General features: G+C 39.6%; 6 non-coding genes across 6 annotated transcripts; all 6 read left to right on the top strand.

Annotated features, from left to right (window-relative positions):
- The first annotated feature begins 9,602 nt into the window (after positions 1 to 9,602).
- On the top strand, positions 9,603 to 9,675 carry trnaf-gaa (transfer RNA phenylalanine (anticodon GAA)). Its single transcript has one exon. It is a non-coding gene; the product is annotated as a tRNA-Phe (tRNA).
- Positions 9,676 to 9,820: 145 nt separating this feature from the next.
- Positions 9,821 to 9,892, top strand: trnaq-cug (transfer RNA glutamine (anticodon CUG)). The gene has a single exon. It is a non-coding gene; the product is annotated as a tRNA-Gln (tRNA).
- Positions 9,893 to 13,133: 3,241 nt separating this feature from the next.
- Positions 13,134 to 13,206, top strand: trnaf-gaa (transfer RNA phenylalanine (anticodon GAA)). Its single transcript has one exon. It is a non-coding gene; the product is annotated as a tRNA-Phe (tRNA).
- Positions 13,207 to 13,351: 145 nt separating this feature from the next.
- Positions 13,352 to 13,423, top strand: trnaq-cug (transfer RNA glutamine (anticodon CUG)). The gene has a single exon. It is a non-coding gene; the product is annotated as a tRNA-Gln (tRNA).
- Positions 13,424 to 14,701: 1,278 nt separating this feature from the next.
- trnaf-gaa (transfer RNA phenylalanine (anticodon GAA)) lies at positions 14,702 to 14,774 on the top strand. The gene has a single exon. It is a non-coding gene; the product is annotated as a tRNA-Phe (tRNA).
- A 145-nt stretch (positions 14,775 to 14,919) lies between these two features.
- Positions 14,920 to 14,991, top strand: trnaq-cug (transfer RNA glutamine (anticodon CUG)). Its single transcript has one exon. It is a non-coding gene; the product is annotated as a tRNA-Gln (tRNA).
- The last annotated feature ends 987 nt before the right edge of the window (positions 14,992 to 15,978 follow it).

The raw sequence follows: 15,978 nt of genomic DNA, 5'->3' as shown, positions 1-15,978 counted from the left end.
GTGCAGTGGCCAAAATTACTCAGTTTGGAGACTTTCAATCCAGTGATCCCATTTCACATCTCTTGTAAAGATGATTCTGGAGCTAATTCTGTTGAAGGTGAACATGGGCCAAGGCTGAATTCTTTGGTCCATGATGTTGAGCCCACTTATGGTTATTCTGACTAACATGGCTGGGGTACTGTAGTTCTGATGGTGGCAGGTTCCTGCTTGCTCTTAGAATAAAATTCCAATCAAGATGTACATGGACCATTTCTGATTTTTGTTTGATACAGTACCGATTTTGTTTGCATTGCCCAAAACAACTCAGTTGGGAGACATTGAATCCATTGATCCGTCAACAAACATCGGTAGAACCTACCAATACTTAAAGGGAAAAAGGGAAAAGTTTAATCAAGGGAGTGTTTCCAAAGTTGTGGCTCAACAAGTAAGTTCTAGCTTAAAAGTGAGCTGAAATAGATAAACTGTCTTGTCAGAAACTTAGCTTTATACCAAGTTATTTCTGAGGTCCCAGACAAATTGAATAGGGTACAATTCAGCGTTTTGTTTTATACACTACTGATTTGTGTGCAATGGCCAAAATTACTCAGTTTGGAGACTTTCAATCCAGTGATCCCATTTCACATCTCTTGTAAAGATGATTCTGGAGCTAATTCTGTTGAAGGTGAACATGGGCCAAGGCTGAATTCTTTGGTCCATGATGTTGAGCCCACTTTTGCTTATTCTGACTAACATGGCTGGGGTAATGTTAGTCTGGAGCTCTGATGGTGGCAGGTTCCTGCTTGCTCTAAGAATAAAATTCCAATCAACATGTACATGGACCATTTCTGATTTTTGTTTGACACAGTACTGATTTTGTTTGCATTGCCCAAAACAACTCAGTTGGGAGACATAGAATCCATTGATCCGTCAACAAACATCGGTAGAACCTACGAATACTTAAAGAAAAAAAGGGAAAAGTTTAATCAAGAGACTGTTTCCAAAGTTGTGGCTCAACAAGCAAGTTCTAGCTTAAAAGTGAGCTGAAATAGACAAACTGTCTTGTCAGAAACTTAGCTTTATACCAAGTTATTTCTGAGGTCCCAGACAAATTGAATAGAGTACAATTCAGCGTTTTGTTTTATACACTACTGATTTGTGTGCAGTGGCCAAAATTACTCAGTTTGGAGACTTTCAATCCAGTGATCCCATTTCACATCTCTTGTAAAGATGATTCTGGGGCTAATTCTGTTGAAGGTGAACATGGGCCAAGGCTGAATTCTTTGGTCCATAATGCTGAGCCCACTTTTGCTTATTCTGACTAACATGGCTGGGGTACTGTTAGTCTGGAGCTCTGATGGTGGCAGGTTCCTGCTTGCTCTAAGAATAAAATTCCAATCAACATGTACATGGACCATTTCTGATTTTTGTTTGATACGGTACTGATTTTGTTTGCATTGCCCAAAACAACTCAGTTGGGAGACATTGAATCCATTGATCCGTCAACAAACATCGGTAGAACCTACGAATACTTAAAGAAAAAAAGGGAAAAGTTTAATCAAGAGACTGTTTCCAAAGTTGTGGCTCAACAAGCAAGTTCTAGCTTAAAAGTGAGCTGAAATAGACAAACAGTCTTGTCAGAAACTTAGCTTTATACCAAGTTATTTCTGAGGTCCCAGACAAATTGAATAGGGTACAATTCAGCGTTTTGTTTTATACACTACTGATTTGTGTGCAATGGCCAAAATTACTCAGTTTGGAGACTTTCAATCCAGTGATCCCATTTCACATCTCTTGTAAAGATGATTCTGGAGCTAATTCTGTTGAAGGTGAACATGGGCCAAGGCTGAATTCTTTGGTCCATGATGTTGAGCCCACATTTGCTTATTCTGACTAACATGGCTGGGGTAATGTTAGTCTGGAGCTCTGATGGTGGCAGGTTCCTGCTTGCTCTAAGAATAAAATTCCAATCAACATGTACATGGACCATTTCTGATTTTTGTTTGATACGGTACTGATTTTGTTTGCATTGCCCAAAACAACTCAGTTGGGAGACATTGAATCCATGGATCCGTCAACAAACATCGGTAGAACCTACGAATACTTAAAGAAAAAAAGGGAAAAGTTTAATCAAGAGACTGTTTCCAAAGTTGTGGCTCAACAAGCAAGTTCTAGCTTAAAAGTGAGCTGAAATAGACAAACTGTCTTGTCAGAAACTTAGCTTTATACCAAGTTATTTCTGAGGTCCCAGACAAATTGAATAGGGTACAATTCAGCGTTTTGTTTTATACACTACTGATTTGTGTGCAATGGCCAAAATTACTCAGTTTGGAGACTTTCAATCCAGTGATCCCATTTCACATCTCTTGTAAAGATGATTCTGGAGCTAATTCTGTTGAAGGTGAACATGGGCCAAGGCTGAATTCTTTGGTCCATGATGTTGAGCCCACATTTGCTTATTCTGACTAACATGGCTGGGGTAATGTTAGTCTGGAGCTCTGATGGTGGCAGGTTCCTGCTTGCTCTAAGAATAAAATTCCAATCAACATGTACATGGACCATTTCTGATTTTTGTTTGATACAGTACTGATTTTGTTTGCATTGCCCAAAACAACTCAGTTGGGAGACATTGAATCCATTGATCCGTCAACAAACATCGGTAGAACCTACGAATACTTAAAGAAAAAAAGGGAAAAGTTTAATCAAGAGACTGTTTCCAAAGTTGTGGCTCAACAAGCAAGTTCTAGCTAAAAAGTGAGCTGAAATAGACAAACTGTCTTGGCAGAAAATTAGCCTTGTACCAAGTTATTTCTGAGGTCCCAGACAAATTGAAAATGTGAATAGGGTACAATTCAGTGTTTTGTTTTATACACTACTGATTTGTGTGCAGTGGCCAAAATTACTCAGTTTGGAGACTTTCAATCCAGTGATCCCATTTCACATCTCTTGTAAAGATGATTCTGGAGCTAATTCTGTTGAAGGTGAACATGGGCCAAGGCTGAATTCTTTGGTCCATGATGTTGAGCCCACTTTTGGTTATTCTGACTAACATGGCTGGGGTACTGTTAGTCTGGAGCTCTGATGGTGGCAGGTTCCTGCTTGCTCTAAGAATAAAATTCCAATCAACATGTACATGGACCATTTCTGATTTTTGTTTGATACAGTACTGATTTTGTTTGCATTGCCCAAAACAACTCAGTTGGGAGACATTGAATCCATTGATCCGTCAACAAACATCGGTAGAACCTACGAATACTTAAAGAAAAAAAGGGAAAAGTTTAATCAAGAGACTGTTTCCAAAGTTGTGGCTCAACAAGCAAGTTCTAGCTAAAAAGTGAGCTGAAATAGACAAACTGTCTTGGCAGAAAATTAGCCTTGTACCAAGTTATTTCTGAGGTCCCAGACAAATTGAAAATGTGAACAGGGTACAATTCAGCGTTTTGTTTTATACACTACTGATTTGTGTGCAGTGGCCAAAATTACTCAGTTTGGAGACTTTCAATCCAGTGATCCCATTTCACATCTCTTGTAAAGATGATTCTGGAGCTAATTCTGTTGAAGGTGAACATGGGCCAAGGCTGAATTCTTTGGTCCATGATGTTGAGCCCACTTATGGTTATTCTGACTAACATGGCTGGGGTACTGTAGTTCTGATGGTGGCAGGTTCCTGCTTGCTCTTAGAATAAAATTCCAATCAAGATGTACATGGACCATTTCTGATTTTTGTTTGATACAGTACCGATTTTGTTTGCATTGCCCAAAACAACTCAGTTGGGAGACATTGAATCCATTGATCCGTCAACAAACATCGGTAGAACCTACCAATACTTAAAGGGAAAAAGGGAAAAGTTTAATCAAGGGAGTGTTTCCAAAGTTGTGGCTCAACAAGTAAGTTCTAGCTTAAAAGTGAGCTGAAATAGATAAACTGTCTTGTCAGAAACTTAGCTTTATACCAAGTTATTTCTGAGGTCCCAGACAAATTGAATAGGGTACAATTCAGCGTTTTGTTTTATACACTACTGATTTGTGTGCAATGGCCAAAATTACTCAGTTTGGAGACTTTCAATCCAGTGATCCCATTTCACATCTCTTGTAAAGATGATTCTGGAGCTAATTCTGTTGAAGGTGAACATGGGCCAAGGCTGAATTCTTTGGTCCATGATGTTGAGCCCACTTTTGCTTATTCTGACTAACATGGCTGGGGTAATGTTAGTCTGGAGCTCTGATGGTGGCAGGTTCCTGCTTGCTCTAAGAATAAAATTCCAATCAACATGTACATGGACCATTTCTGATTTTTGTTTGACACAGTACTGATTTTGTTTGCATTGCCCAAAACAACTCAGTTGGGAGACATAGAATCCATTGATCCGTCAACAAACATCGGTAGAACCTACGAATACTTAAAGAAAAAAAGGGAAAAGTTTAATCAAGAGACTGTTTCCAAAGTTGTGGCTCAACAAGCAAGTTCTAGCTTAAAAGTGAGCTGAAATAGACAAACTGTCTTGTCAGAAACTTAGCTTTATACCAAGTTATTTCTGAGGTCCCAGACAAATTGAATAGAGTACAATTCAGCGTTTTGTTTTATACACTACTGATTTGTGTGCAGTGGCCAAAATTACTCAGTTTGGAGACTTTCAATCCAGTGATCCCATTTCACATCTCTTGTAAAGATGATTCTGGGGCTAATTCTGTTGAAGGTGAACATGGGCCAAGGCTGAATTCTTTGGTCCATAATGCTGAGCCCACTTTTGCTTATTCTGACTAACATGGCTGGGGTACTGTTAGTCTGGAGCTCTGATGGTGGCAGGTTCCTGCTTGCTCTAAGAATAAAATTCCAATCAACATGTACATGGACCATTTCTGATTTTTGTTTGATACGGTACTGATTTTGTTTGCATTGCCCAAAACAACTCAGTTGGGAGACATTGAATCCATTGATCCGTCAACAAACATCGGTAGAACCTACGAATACTTAAAGAAAAAAAGGGAAAAGTTTAATCAAGAGACTGTTTCCAAAGTTGTGGCTCAACAAGCAAGTTCTAGCTTAAAAGTGAGCTGAAATAGACAAACTGTCTTGTCAGAAACTTAGCTTTATACCAAGTTATTTCTGAGGTCCCAGACAAATTGAATAGGGTACAATTCAGCGTTTTGTTTTATACACTACTGATTTGTGTGCAATGGCCAAAATTACTCAGTTTGGAGACTTTCAATCCAGTGATCCCATTTCACATCTCTTGTAAAGATGATTCTGGAGCTAATTCTGTTGAAGGTGAACATGGGCCAAGGCTGAATTCTTTGGTCCATGATGTTGAGCCCACATTTGCTTATTCTGACTAACATGGCTGGGGTAATGTTAGTCTGGAGCTCTGATGGTGGCAGGTTCCTGCTTGCTCTAAGAATAAAATTCCAATCAACATGTACATGGACCATTTCTGATTTTTGTTTGATACGGTACTGATTTTGTTTGCATTGCCCAAAACAACTCAGTTGGGAGACATTGAATCCATGGATCCGTCAACAAACATCGGTAGAACCTACGAATACTTAAAGAAAAAAAGGGAAATGTTTAATCAAGAGACTGTTTCCAAAGTTGTGGCTCAACAAGCAAGTTCTAGCTTAAAAGTGAGCTGAAATAGACAAACTGTCTTGTCAGAAACTTAGCTTTATACCAAGTTATTTCTGAGGTCCCAGACAAATTGAATAGGGTACAATTCAGCGTTTTGTTTTATACACTACTGATTTGTGTGCAATGGCCAAAATTACTCAGATTGGAGACTTTCAATCCAGTGATCCCATTTCACATCTCTTGTAAAGATGATTCTGGAGCTAATTCTGTTGAAGGTGAACATGGGCCAAGGCTGAATTCTTTGGTCCATGATGTTGAGCCCACATTTGCTTATTCTGACTAACATGGCTGGGGTAATGTTAGTCTGGAGCTCTGATGGTGGCAGGTTCCTGCTTGCTCTAAGAATAAAATTCCAATCAACATGTACATGGACCATTTCTGATTTTTGTTTGATACAGTACTGATTTTGTTTGCATTGCCCAAAACAACTCAGTTGGGAGACATTGAATCCATTGATCCGTCAACAAACATCGGTAGAACCTACGAATACTTAAAGAAAAAAAGGGAAAAGTTTAATCAAGAGACTGTTTCCAAAGTTGTGGCTCAACAAGCAAGTTCTAGCTAAAAAGTGAGCTGAAATAGACAAACTGTCTTGGCAGAAAATTAGCCTTGTACCAAGTTATTTCTGAGGTCCCAGACAAATTGAAAATGTGAATAGGGTACAATTCAGTGTTTTGTTTTATACACTACTGATTTGTGTGCAGTGGCCAAAATTACTCAGTTTGGAGACTTTCAATCCAGTGATCCCATTTCACATCTCTTGTAAAGATGATTCTGGAGCTAATTCTGTTGAAGGTGAACATGGGCCAAGGCTGAATTCTTTGGTCCATGATGTTGAGCCCACTTTTGGTTATTCTGACTAACATGGCTGGGGTACTGTTAGTCTGGAGCTCTGATGGTGGCAGGTTCCTGCTTGCTCTAAGAATAAAATTCCAATCAACATGTACATGGACCATTTCTGATTTTTGTTTGATACAGTACTGATTTTGTTTGCATTGCCCAAAACAACTCAGTTGGGAGACATTGAATCCATTGATCCGTCAACAAACATCGGTAGAACCTACGAATACTTAAAGAAAAAAAGGGAAAAGTTTAATCAAGAGACTGTTTCCAAAGTTGTGGCTCAACAAGCAAGTTCTAGCTAAAAAGTGAGCTGAAATAGACAAACTGTCTTGTCAGAAACTTAGCTTTATACCAAGTTATTTCTGAGGTCCCAGACAAATTGAATAGGGTACAATTCAGCGTTTTGTTTTATACACTACTGATTTGTGTGCAATGGCCAAAATTACTCAGTTTGGAGACCTTCAGTCCAGTGATCCCATTTCACATCTCTTGTAAAGATGATTCTGGAGCTAATTCTGTTGAAGGTGAACATGGGCCAAGGCTGAATTCTTTGGTCCATGATGTTGAGCCCACTTTTGCTTATTCTGACTAACATGGCTGGGGTACTGGAGTTCTGATGGTGGCAGGTTCCTGCTTGCTCTAAGAATAAAATTCCAATCAAGATGTACATGGACCATTTCTGATTTTTGTTTGATACAGTACCGATTTTGTTTGCATTGCCAAAACAACTCAGTTGGGAGACATTGAATCCATTGATCCGTCAACAAACATCGGTAAAACCTACCAATACTTAAAGGGAAAAAGGGAAAAGTTTAATCAAGGGAGTGTTTCCAAAGTTGTGGCTCAACAAGTAAGTTCTAGCTTAAAAGTGAGCTGAAATAGACAAACTGTCTTGTCAGAAACTTAGCTTTATACCAAGTTATTTCTGAGGTCCCAGACAAATTGAATAGGGTACAATTCAGCGTTTTGTTTTATACACTACTGATTTGTGTGCAATGGCCAAAATTACTCAGTTTGGAGACTTTCAATCCAGTGATCCCATTTCACATCTCTTGTAAAGATGATTCTGTAGCTAATTCTGTTGAAGGTGAACATGGGCCAAGCTGAATTCTTTGGTCCATGATGTTGAGCCCACTTTTGCTTATTCTGACTAACATGGCTGGGGTACTGTTAGTCTGGAGCTCTGATGGTGGCAGGTTCCTGCTTGCTCTAAGAATAAAATTCCAATCAAGATGTACATGGACCATTTCTGATTTTTGTTTGATACAGTACCGATTTTGTTTGCATTGCCCAAAACAACTCAGTTGGGAGACATTGAATCCATGGATCCGTCAACAAACATCGGTAGAACCTACCAATACTTAAAGGGAAAAAGGGAAAAGTTTAATCAAGGGAGTGTTTCCAAAGTTGTGGCTCAACAAGTAAGTTCTAGCTTAAAAGTGAGCTGAAATAGACAAACTGTCTTGTCAGAAACTTAGCTTTATACCAAGTTATTTCTGAGGTCCCAGACAAATTGAATAGGGTACAATTCAGCGTTTTGTTTTATACACTACTGATTTGTGTGCAATGGCCAAAATTACTCAGTTTGGAGACTTTCAATCCAGTGATCCCATTTCACATCTCTTGTAAAGATGATTCTGTAGCTAATTCTGTTGAAGGTGAACATGGGCCAAGCTGAATTCTTTGGTCCATGATGTTGAGCCCACTTTTGCTTATTCTGACTAACATGGCTGGGGTACTGTTAGTCTGGAGCTCTGATGGTGGCAGGTTCCTGCTTGCTCTAAGAATAAAATTCCAATCAAGATGTACATGGACCATTTCTGATTTTTGTTTGATACAGTACCGATTTTGTTTGCATTGCCCAAAACAACTCAGTTGGGAGACATTGAATCCATTGATCCGTCAACAAACATCGGTAGAACCTACCAATACTTAAAGGGAAAAAGGGAAAAGTTTAATCAAGCGAGTGTTTCCAAGGTTGTGGCTCAACAAGCAAGTTCTAGCTAAAAAGTGAGCTGAAATAGACAAACTGTCTTGTCAGAAACTTAGCTTTATACCAAGTTATTTCTGAGGTCCCAAACAAATTGAATAGGGTACAATTCAGCGTTTTGTTTTATACACTACTGATTTGTGTGCAATGGCCAAAATTACTCAGTTTGGAGACTTTCAATCCAGTGATCCCATTTCACATCTCTTGTAAAGATGATTCTGTAGCTAATTCTGTTGAAGGTGAACATGGGCCAAGCTGAATTCTTTGGTCCATGATGTTGAGCCCACTTTTGCTTATTCTGACTAACATGGCTGGGGTACTGTTAGTCTGGAGCTCTGATGGTGGCAGGTTCCTGCTTGCTCTAAGAATAAAATTCCAATCAAGATGTACATGGACCATTTCTGATTTTTGTTTGATACAGTACCGATTTTGTTTGCATTGCCCAAAACAACTCAGTTGGGAGACATTGAATCCATGGATCCGTCAACAAACATCGGTAGAACCTACCAATACTTAAAGGGAAAAAGGGAAAAGTTTAATCAAGGGAGTGTTTCCAAAGTTGTGGCTCAACAAGTAAGTTCTAGCTTAAAAGTGAGCTGAAATAGACAAACTGTCTTGTCAGAAACTTAGCTTTATACCAAGTTATTTCTGAGGTCCCGGACAAATTGAATAGGGTACAATTCAGCATTTTGTTTTATACACTACTGATTTGTGTGCAATGGCCAAAATTACTCAGTTTGGAGACTTTCAATCCAGTGATCCCATTTCACATCTCTTGTAAAGATGATTCTGGAGCTAATTCTGTTGAAGGTGAACATGGGTCAAGGCTGAATTCTTTGGTCCATGATGTTGAGCCCACTTTTGCTTATTCTGACTAACATGGCTGGGGTACTGTTAGTCTGGAGCTCTGATGGTGGCAGGTTCCTGCTTGCTCTAAGAATAAAATTCCAATCAACATGTACATGGACCATTTCTGATTTTTGTTTGATACAGTACCGATTTTGTTTGCATTGCCCAAAACAACTCAGTTGGGAGACATTGAATCCATTGATCCGTCAACAAACATCGGTAGAACCTACCAATACTTAAAGGAAAAAAGGGAAAAGTTTAATCAAGTGAGTGTTTCCAAAGTTGTGGCTCAGCAAGTAAGTGCTAGCTTAAAAATGAGCCGAAATAGCTCAGTTGGGAGAGCGTCAGACTGAAGATCTGAAGGTCCCTGGTTCAATCCCGGGTTTCGGCATTGTTCTTGGTATCTTGATGACAGCGGCATAATCACTGGCCTTTTAGGTAGTAGCTGCTTGCCAGAAGCCTGATAACAAAATTGCTGCTTGGCCAGTATGTGGCTGTAATTGCCTGGAAAAAAAACACAATCAGTGAAACAGCTTGGTTCCATGGTGTAATGGTTAGCACTCTGGACTCTGAATCCAGTGATCTGAGTTCAAATCTCAGTGGAACCTGACAAGAGTTAGCATAGGTGCCTTTATGCAACTAGACAAACTGTCTTGTCAGAAACTTAGCTTTTTTGGTCCATGATGTTGAGCCCACATTTGCTTATTCTGACTAACATGGCTGGGGTACTGGAGCTCTGATGGTGGCAGGTTCCTGCTTGCTCTAAGAATAAAATTCCAATCAACATGTACATGGACCATTTCTGATTTTTGTTTGATACAGTACTGATTTTGTTTGCATTGCCCAAAACAACTCAGTTGGGAGACATTGAATCCATGGATCCGTCAACAAACATCGGTAGAACCTACCAATACTTAAAGAAAAAAAGGGAAACGTTTAATCAAGAGACTGTTTCCAAAGTTGTGGCTCAACAAGCAAGTTCTAGCTTAAAAGTGAGCTGAAATAGACAAACTGTCTTGTCAGAAACTTAGCTTTATACCAAGTTATTTCTGAGGTCCCAGACAAATTGAATAGGGTACAATTCAGCGTTTTTGTTTTATACACTACTGATTTGTGTGCAGTGGCCAAAATTACTCAGTTTGGAGACTTTCAATCCAGTGATCCCATTTCACATCTCTTGTAAAGATGATTCTGGAGCTAATTCTGTTGAAGGTGAACATGGGCCAAGGCTGAATTCTTTGGTCCATGATGTTGAGCCCACTTTTGCTTATTCTGACTAACATGGCTGGGGTACTGTTAGTCTGGAGCTCTGATGGTGGCAGGTTCCTGCTTGCTCTAAGAATAAAATTCCAATCAACATGTACATGGACCATTTCTGATTTTTGTTTGATACAGTACTGATTTTGTTTGCATTGCCCAAAACAACTCAGTTGGGAGACATTGAATCCATTGATCCGTCAACAAACATCGGTAGAACCTACCAATACTTAAAGAAAAAAAGGGAAAAGTTTAATCAAGAGACTGTTTCCAAAGTTGTGGCTCAACAAGCAAGTTCTAGCTTAAAAGTGAGCTGAAATAGACAAACTGTCTTGTCAGAAACTTAGCTTTATACCAAGTTATTTCTGAGGTCCCAGACAAATTGAATAGGGTACAATTCAGCGTTTTGTTTTATACACTACTGATTTGTGTGCAGTGGCCAAAATTACTCAGTTTGGAGACTTTCAATCCAGTGATCCCATTTCACATCTCTTGTAAAGATGATTCTGGAGCTAATTCTGTTGAAGGTGAACATGGGCCAAGGCTGAATTCTTTGGTCCATGATGTTGAGCCCACTTTTGCTTATTCTGACTAACATGGCTGGGGTACTGTTAGTCTGGAGCTCTGATGGTGGCAGGTTCCTGCTTGCTCTAAGAATAAAATTCCAATCAACATGTACATGGACCATTTCTGATTTTTGTTTGATACAGTACTGATTTTGTTTGCATTGCCCAAAACAACTCAGTTGGGAGACATTGAATCCATTGATCCGTCAACAAACATCGGTAGAACCTACGAATACTTAAAGAAAAAAAGGGAAAAGTTTAATCAAGAGACTGTTTCCAAAGTTGTGGCTCAACAAGCAAGTTCTAGCTTAAAAGTGAGCTGAAATAGACAAACTGTCTTGTCAGAAACTTAGCTTTATACCAAGTTATTTCTGAGGTCCCGGACAAATTGAATAGGGTACAATTCAGTGTTTTGTTTTATACACTACTGATTTGTGTGCAGTGGCCAAAATTACTCAGTTTGGAGACTTTCAATCCAGTGATCCCATTTCACATCTCTTGTAAAGATGATTCTGGAGCTAATTCTGTTGAAGGTGAACATGGGCCAAGGCTGAATTCTTTGGTCCATGATGTTGAGCCCACTTTTGCTTATTCTGACTAACATGGCTGGGGTACTGTTAGTCTGGAGCTCTGATGGTGGCAGGTTCCTGCTTGCTCTAAGAATAAAATTCCAATCAACATGTACATGGACCATTTCTGATTTTTGTTTGATACAGTACTGATTTTGTTTGCATTGCCCAAAACAACTCAGTTGGGAGACATTGAATCCATTGATCCGTCAACAAACATCGGTAGAACCTACGAATACTTAAAGAAAAAAAGGGAAAAGTTTAATCAAGAGACTGTTTCCAAAGTTGTGGCTCAACAAGCAAGTTCTAGCTTAAAAGTGAGCTGAAATAGACAAACTGTCTTGTCAGAAACTTAGCTTTATACCAAGTTATTTCTGAGGTCCCGGACAAATTGAATAGGGTACAATTCAGTGTTTTGTTTTATACACTACTGATTTGTGTGCAGTGGCCAAAATTACTCAGTTTGGAGACTTTCAATCCAGTGATCCCATTTCACATCTCTTGTAAAGATGATTCTGGAGCTAATTCTGTTGAAGGTGAACATGGGCCAAGGCTGAATTCTTTGGTCCATGATGTTGAGCCCACTTTTGCTTATTCTGACTAACATGGCTGGGGTACTGGAGCTCTGATGGTGGCAGGTTCCTGCTTGCTCTAAGAATAAAATTCCAATCAACATGTACATGGACCATTTCTGATTTTTGTTTGATACAGTACCGATTTTGTTTGCATTGCCCAAAACAACTCAGTTGGGAGACATTGAATCCATTGATCCGTCAACAAACATCGGTAGAACCTACCAATACTTAAAGGGAAAAAGGGAAAAGTTTAATCAAGGGAGTGTTTCCAAAGTTGTGGCTCAACAAGTAAGTTCTAGCTTAAAAGTGAGCTGAAATAGACAAACTGTCTTGTCAGAAACTTAGCTTTATACCAAGTTATTTCTGAGGTCCCAGACAAATTGAATAGGGTACAATTCAGCGTTTTGTTTTATACACTACTGATTTGTGTGCAATGGCCAAAATTACTCAGTTTGGAGACTTTCAATCCAGTGATCCCATTTCACATCTCTTGTAAAGATGATTCTGTAGGTAATTCTGTTGAAGGTGAACATGGGCCAAGGCTGAATTCTTTGGTCCATGATGTTGAGCCCACTTTTGCTTATTCTGACTAACATGGCTGGGGTACTGTTAGTCTGGAGCTCTGATGGTGGCAGGTTCCTGCTTGCTCTAAGAATAAAATTCCAATCAAGATGTACATGGACCATTTCTGATTTTTGTTTGATACAGTACCGATTTTGTTTGCATTGCCCAAAACAACTCAGTTGGGAGACATTGAATCCATTGATCCGTCAACAAACATCGGTAGAACCTACCAATACTTAAAGGAAAAAAGGGAAAAGTTTAATCAAGTGAGTGTTTCCAAAGTTGTGGCTCAGCAAGTAAGTTCTGGCTTAAAAATGAGCCGAAATAGCTCAGTTGGGAGAGCGTCAGACTGAAGATCTGAAGGTCCCTGGTTCAATCCCGGGTTTCGGCATTGTTCTTGGTATCTTGATGACAGCGGCATAATCACTGGCCTTTTAGGTAGTAGCTGCTTGCCAGAAGCCTGATAACAAAATTGCTGCTTGGCCAGTATGTGGCTGTAATTGCCTGGAAAAAAAACACAATCAGTGAAACAGCTTGGTTCCATGGTGTAATGGTTAGCACTCTGGACTCTGAATCCAGTGATCTGAGTTCAAATCTCAGTGGAACCTGACAAGAGTTAGCATAGGTGCCTTTATGCAACTAGACAAACTGACTTGTCAGAAACTTAGCTTTTTTGGTCCATGATGTTGAGCCCACATTTGCTTATTCTGACTAACATGGCTGGGGTACTGGAGCTCTGATGGTGGCAGGTTCCTGCTTGCTCTAAGAATAAAATTCCAATCAACATGTACATGGACCATTTCTGATTTTTGTTTGATACAGTACTGATTTTGTTTGCATTGCCCAAAACAACTCAGTTGGGAGACATTGAATCCATGGATCCGTCAACAAACATCGGTAGAACCTACCAATACTTAAAGAAAAAAAGGGAAAAGTTTAATCAAGAGACTGTTTCCAAAGTTGTGGCTCAACAAGCAAGTTCTAGCTTAAAAGTGAGCTGAAATAGACAAACTGTCTTGTCAGAAACTTAGCTTTATACCAAGTTATTTCTGAGGTCCCAGACAAATTGAAAATGTGAATAGGGTACAATTCAGCGTTTTGTTTTATACACTACTGATTTGTGTGCAGTGGCCAAAATTACTCAGTTTGGAGACTTTCAATCCAGTGATCCCATTTCACATCTCTTGTAAAGATGATTCTGGAGCTAATTCTGTTGAAGGTGAACATGGGACAAGGCTGAATTCTTTGGTCCATGATGTTGAGCCCACTTTTGCTTATTCTGACTAACATGGCTGGGGTACAGTTAGTCTGGAGCTCTGATGGTGGCAGGTTCCTGCTTGCTCTAAGAATAAAATTCCAGACAATTTCTGAGGTCCCAGACAAATTGAATAGGGTACAATTCAGCGTTTTGTTTTATACACTACTGATTTGTGTGCAATGGCCAAAATTACTCAGTTTGGAGACTTTCAATCCAGTGATCCCATTTCACATCTCTTGTAAAGATGATTCTGGAGCTAATTCTGTTGAAGGTGAACATGGGTCAAGGCTGAATTCTTTGGTCCATGATGTTGAGCCCACTTTTGCTTATTCTGACTAACATGGCTGGGGTACTGTTAGTCTGGAGCTCTGATGGTGGCAGGTTCCTGCTTGCTCTAAGAATAAAATTCCAATCAACATGTACATGGACCATTTCTGATTTTTGTTTGATACAGTACCGATTTTGTTTGCATTGCCCAAAACAACTCAGTTGGGAGACATTGAATCCATTGATCCGTCAACAAACATCGGTAGAACCTACCAATACTTAAAGGAAAAAAGGGAAAAGTTTAATCAAGTGAGTGTTTCCAAAGTTGTGGCTCAGCAAGTAAGTTCTGGCTTAAAAATGAGCCGAAATAGCTCAGTTGGGAGAGCGTCAGACTGAAGATCTGAAGGTCCCTGGTTCAATCCCGGGTTTCGGCATTGTTCTTGGTATCTTGATGACAGCGGCATAATCACTGGCCTTTTAGGTAGTAGCTGCTTGCCAGAAGCCTGATAACAAAATTGCTGCTTGGCCAGTATGTGGCTGTAATTGCCTGGAAAAAAAACACAATCAGTGAAACAGCTTGGTTCCATGGTGTAATGGTTAGCACTCTGGACTCTGAATCCAGTGATCTGAGTTCAAATCTCAGTGGAACCTGACAAGAGTTAGCATAGGTGCCTTTATGCAACTAGACAAACTGACTTGTCAGAAACTTAGCTTTTTTGGTCCATGATGTTGAGCCCACATTTGCTTATTCTGACTAACATGGCTGGGGTACTGGAGCTCTGATGGTGGCAGGTTCCTGCTTGCTCTAAGAATAAAATTCCAATCAACATGTACATGGACCATTTCTGATTTTTGTTTGATACAGTACTGATTTTGTTTGCATTGCCCAAAACAACTCAGTTGGGAGACATTGAATCCATGGATCCGTCAACAAACATCGGTAGAACCTACCAATACTTAAAGAAAAAAAGGGAAAAGTTTAATCAAGAGACTGTTTCCAAAGTTGTGGCTCAACAAGCAAGTTCTAGCTTAAAAGTGAGCTGAAATAGACAAACTGTCTTGTCAGAAACTTAGCTTTATACCAAGTTATTTCTGAGGTCCCAGACAAATTGAAAATGTGAATAGGGTACAATTCAGCGTTTTGTTTTATACACTACTGATTTGTGTGCAGTGGCCAAAATTACTCAGTTTGGAGACTTTCAATCCAGTGATCCCATTTCACATCTCTTGTAAAGATGATTCTGGAGCTAATTCTGTTGAAGGTGAACATGGGCCAAGGCTGAATTCTTTGGTCCATGATGTTGAGCCCACTTTTGCTTATTCTGACTAACATGGCTGGGGTACAGTTAGTCTGGAGCTCTGATGGTGGCAGGTTCCTGCTTGCTCTAAGAATAAAATTCCAGACAATTTCTGAGGTCCCAGACAAATTGAATAGGGTACAATTCAGCGTTTTGTTTTATACACTACTGATTTGTGTGCAATGGCCAAAATTACTCAGTTTGGAGACTTTCAATCCAGTGATCCCATTTCACATCTCTTGTAAAGATGATTCTGGAGCTAATTCTGTTGAAGGTGAACATGGGCCAAGGCTGAATTCTTTGGTCCATGATGTTGAGCCCACTTTTGCTTATTCTGACT

The sequence above is a fragment of the Ictalurus punctatus genome, chromosome 10 (genome assembly GCF_001660625.3).
Source record: "Ictalurus punctatus breed USDA103 chromosome 10, Coco_2.0, whole genome shotgun sequence".
NCBI classification, from domain to species: Eukaryota; Metazoa; Chordata; class Actinopteri; order Siluriformes; family Ictaluridae; genus Ictalurus; species Ictalurus punctatus.
Note: the sequence above shows the minus strand (reverse complement) of the source record. Positions and strands in the feature narration are given on the sequence as shown.